At 39.3% G+C, this 5,081-nt stretch overlaps 1 pseudogene; it reads left to right on the plus strand.

Annotated features, from left to right (window-relative positions):
- The first annotated feature begins 3,861 nt into the window (after positions 1–3,861).
- Positions 3,862–4,614, plus strand: LOC100802515 (zinc-finger homeodomain protein 2-like; annotated as a pseudogene).
- The last annotated feature ends 467 nt before the right edge of the window (positions 4,615–5,081 follow it).

Consider the following 5,081-nt stretch of genomic DNA (forward strand, 5'->3'; position numbering starts at 1 on the left):
TTTCTTGTGAAAGAGTCTACCCTCTTTCTTTCATCTCTTGTAGATCGCGATGGCAGCGCAGTTGATCCATGATCGCGTTGTGATGGAGTGCCTAGAGGGTGTTTGGGAGACCCTCGAAGGCAATGAGAGGTGCCGATTCCGTGGCACAATTTGACTCACTGCTACTTCATTAGTACATCCGGAGGAACCCGCACGCACACTTCAGCAGCCTGTGGAGTGGATACTACCTACACCTACTCCATATCGACTAGTTGAGCCGGTTCAAGTGATAGAGGTGTCATCCTCTGAAGAGGATCTTGAAGAGGACCCAGAGGAGTTACCTCCTGAACCTGCTATGGACGCCCTTGACTTACCTGAGGATGATGAAGACCCACTCCCTGATGTTGATTCTCTAGAGGATATTATGTCAACATCTAAGGCAGACTCTACAGAGGAGAGTGGCCTTGGAGGGACAGCGAATAGTGACGACTCTTCATCATAGCAGACGACTCCTTAGACTAGGCGTACATACTTTTTGTGGGTGGGTGTATCTAGTTCAGACTGCTAGGTTTACTCTTTTGATTTTTGGGTGGGTAGACCTATTGTATAGAAATTTTGATGATTTTATATATTGTGGCTGAAGCCACCACAGTTGTTACCTTTGCTCTAGATATCACTATGCTGTTTTGCAAACTCCCATATTTTGGACAGTTTTAGATGATAAAAACAATTATGTTTGATCTTGTATTTGAAAAGTAAATGTTAACGAATTTTATTTGAAAACAGTTTACCGACTGCGTCTTATTATCTTTCATGTGACGACCTAAAATGATGGCTGGTATATTTTTAAAAGAGAAAAATAGTTTGGAGGTTATGAATGATCAGAAAGAAATGAATCTGAATAGAGTTGTGAACTGGCCATTCAGGACTCTATAGTGATAATTTTCCTTCTGAATTTAATTACCGTGAAATGAAAACAGTGCAAAAAAAAAAGAGACAGAAAAGAAAAAAAAAATCTCCCATGGTTTCTGCTATTTAATTTATTACTATTAAACCAGTCATTATTTAGGGACGCCACACATATAATCCAGTGAAACATGATAGGACCAAGCATGTTGAAGTAGACAAACACTTCATAAAGGAAAAGTTGGATAGTGGGAGAATTTATACACCATTTGTATCCACAGGAAATCAGCTAGCAAATGTTTTAACAAAAGGATTAAGTGGCTCTACATTTCAATCTATTGTTAGCAAGTTGGGAATGGATAACATCCACTCAACATCTTGAGGGGGAGTGTCAGAATCCCACTATATATTTTATTTCTTGTTATAGATAGGATTTAAATCCCATTATTAGGAGATTTGATTAGCTGCATATTTTGTATTTATGACCAAGAATCATTGACCCTTAATTATAGGAATTGACAGCGGGTACAATGATGAGCATTAGTTTAGGATTTTCTTTTTTTAGATTACCTTGTATTCTATTTAAGAGCACATGCTCTTATATCAATATGACTCAGAAAATTATCCTCTAACACATTCAGAGCATATGATTTTTTAATATAGCATATGCTCTACAAATGGATGCGTACAATATTTCTAGATTGCGCTGAACAACAAGAAAATCATGCAAGTACAATTTACTATTCGAGTACCATCACTACCAAAGATGATAATTACGTATCAATGAATCAACTATTGCTATTAACTTAAATCATTTCTCCATTATGCTTAAAAATAGTGAAACTAGATGCAATGATTTTGGAAAATGTTTCTCTTAACATATCCAACAACATTGAATTAGTGCCTTTATGTCCACAACAATCTATCCATATTAATTAAATGCAAATACATTTTATTTTGTTGTCAAGTGCTAGATAAAATAAAGAAACTTCACTACTAAAAAGAAGCTTTTTTACGATGTTCCTTCTACGACGGTCGCGAGAAAACTGTCTTAGTTAATAAGGTGGTGGAATTATCGTAAATATAAGCATTTGGAATGAACTTTATGACAGCGGTTACGTTCAAGACCGTCATAGAAACCAATGTATAAAAAACAGTGACATTTTTTAAATTAAATGAAAGTTAATTTAAGATGGTTTTGAAATAACCCCATCTTTAAACCCTAGACTCGGTCTTGCGTCATGGCCTCACTGCCGACTCCCTACACTCGTGCCGTCGACTCTACCTTATGGCAAGACCAAAGTAGCGTGCCACTAAGTTCCTCCCCAACCGCACCACCTTACATCCCCCCCCCCCCATGTGGTAGCACCGATCAGTGTGGTGGACCACTGCCTCCTCTACGACAAGCACAACCTCTATGACGTCTCCTTCAACACACTGGTGAAGCATCATCATAGGTCACCAAACCACCAATGGGTACTATTTTTTTTCCTCTCCCTCTAATGGTTTTTCTTTCTTTGTTTGGTTTTTTTTATGTTTATGGGTGGTTGTTTTGGTTGTTTCTGTTGTGGGGGGTTTTGTTGATTTTGGGAAACTGAGGAAAATTATAGAGAAGGTGGGCTGAAAACCGATGTTAACGTATGATAAGTTAACATTGGTTTCATCCAAAAAACCGATGTTTACTCTAACATCATTTTGTTAACATCGTTTTTTTTTTATTGAAAACCAATGTTGGACTTACATTTTAAAATATATCAGGCGCGAGCCCTATTTTGCTCGTGCTCTCTTCTTCGATCTCCATCTAAGCTCTCTTCTTTTCTGTCTAAGCTTCTTCTTCTTCATCGCACTCGAGACCGTGACAGCTTGCCACCCTACCTAGGTATGTTTCATGAGTCTTTCTTCTAAATACCTAGGTACGAACTTATGCTCACTATAAAGACTCTTTGTTTGTTTCTTCTGCAAGGACCTTATCTAGGTACATTTCACTTTGCAGTCCGTTTAGGGTGCTCATTCGTGCTCACAGGGTCTAATTTTGATTGAGGTAAGTCGTGCTTACTTTGCCAAGTGTTAATGCATTTGAGGCTTTGACGCCACAAGCAGCTTTATATAAAAATGTGCAAATAGTTTTGCTTAATGTATATTGCCTAAAGCTTTTCCTTTGCAGCATATTCATATGTGTCGCAACCTACCCTTCGGCGGGAGGGCGACGCGTGACTCGCGGGTGCGTGTTCCAAGAAAGGAATAAGCGCGGAGTCGCCACCAACATTTATTTGAGGAAAACGTCGGAAAAACTGGAAAAGACGTGATCTACGAACTTTAAGTGAAAGGTTCGGGAGTTGTATTTACACACGGGGAAGGTATTAGCACCCCACACGTCCGTCACAAGAGATGACAGCCTTTAATCAAATGTGCAAATATGACTTCAATTTATGTTATCTTCCCTTTTTATGTTCTTATGTCTTTTTTATGCCTTTTTATATTTTTATCTCTTTGTGGTTGACAAGGGCGCTTCCCTTTGCTCCTACGTATTCCTCAGTTGTGATGAGAAAATCAAACCTACGTAGTTCTTTTGTGAACAAAGTATTTGGTTAAATTGTTTTTATCTTTTTTGCAAAATATGTTTTTATTGAATGAAAGGTCATTTAAGGCGTTGGACCACCCACCGATAAGAAATTTATGTCTCCTCAAACAAATATTAATGTTTCTATAAAAATAAAAAACTAATAAAAAATTATCGAGGTAATTGGATTTAGTACAAGAATAAAGAATTAAGAGTCGCGAGGGTCGAGGGATCAGGGAGAAAATAGAGAAGCAGAAAAAAAATGTATGAAACTGAAACTATTATTTGAGAGAGAGAAAGAGAGTTCATTCAACACTTCTTGTTTGTTTCCTCTTCAGTGCTTCCTTATATGCTCAATCATCCACCACCATTAGCTATCACAACTTTGAAGCAAGAATTCTTCTCATATTTCCAAAATGGAGTTTAAGCAACATGAGGAAACTGAGTTGAGGATGCCCGCAGCAACAGCGAGTCATGACGACTTCAGAATACCGCCCTCAAGTCGAGGCGAAGAGGAGCCAGTGGTGGCGGCGATACCAGTGGCAATTCCAGTGACCCCAACACCACCCACCCTAGCTCAAAACAACAACAATGAGAAGTATCATGAGTGCCTTAAGAACCACACCGTCAAAAATGGAGGCCACACACTTGATGGATGCATCACGTTCTTGCCTCTGGGCGAGGAGGGAACCTTGGACGCGCTAAAATGCCTAGTGTGCAACTGCCACCAAAACTTCCATCGTAAGGAGACCCCCAATGACACCTACCTGGTGCCTTACTACCACCACTCGTCGTTGCCGTTGGCAGTGTACTATGGGGAGCAGGTGGGCTACCCTCGTGTGCAAGGGCAGCAATGCACCTCACTGGCACTCTCCTCCAGGTCAAGGGGCAGTGGTGGGGCCTAGTCCTCAAGGGAGGACATGGAGGCAGTGTCAGACCCAACGAGTGGTGCCATTCCTCATGGCGGGTCCAGCAAGAAGCGTTTCAAGACTAGGTTCACCCAAGAGCAAAAGGAGAAGATGATGGCCTTTGCAGAAAAGCTTGGCTGGAGGATTTTGAAGCACGATGAGAGTGTCATGCAGGAGTTTTGTTCCCAAGCTAGCATCCAACCTCATATGCTTAAGGTGTGGGTGCACAACAACAAGCACACCTTGGGTAAGAAGCCCTAGATAGAAAAAAAAATCCAGCCTCGTTACCTCTATCTCTATATATATGTTTCTCTGTTTTAAGTTACCATAATAACAACCACCATTCACCTCTAATTGTTTCATTGTCATGCTATCTTTAAAATCCAAAATCAACACAACTGTTCAAGGTGGAGATAAATTTGTGCTTCAAGAATATAAGTACTTATGCACTAATCGTATTTTGTATTTTTGTTTCCAATTGACGCACTTTTATAACATGGTTTCTTTTCATGTCATTTAACATTTTCCTCCAATGAACATTCAGTGTTTGGATATTTTGGCATTTCAATAGGATGTTCTAGACACATTATTAAAGAGTAACCTTCTGTTGTAATTGTAGATGCCAAAAGATTAAAAAAAATGTTAGAATCTTTTCGAATGCATAATTTGCAAGAAAAAAAAAAGAGAACTAATTCCGTCAAATATGCATGAAAAAATATCACAATTAA

The sequence above is a fragment of the Glycine max genome, chromosome 2 (genome assembly GCF_000004515.6).
Source record: "Glycine max cultivar Williams 82 chromosome 2, Glycine_max_v4.0, whole genome shotgun sequence".
Taxonomy (NCBI): Eukaryota; Viridiplantae; Streptophyta; class Magnoliopsida; order Fabales; family Fabaceae; genus Glycine; species Glycine max.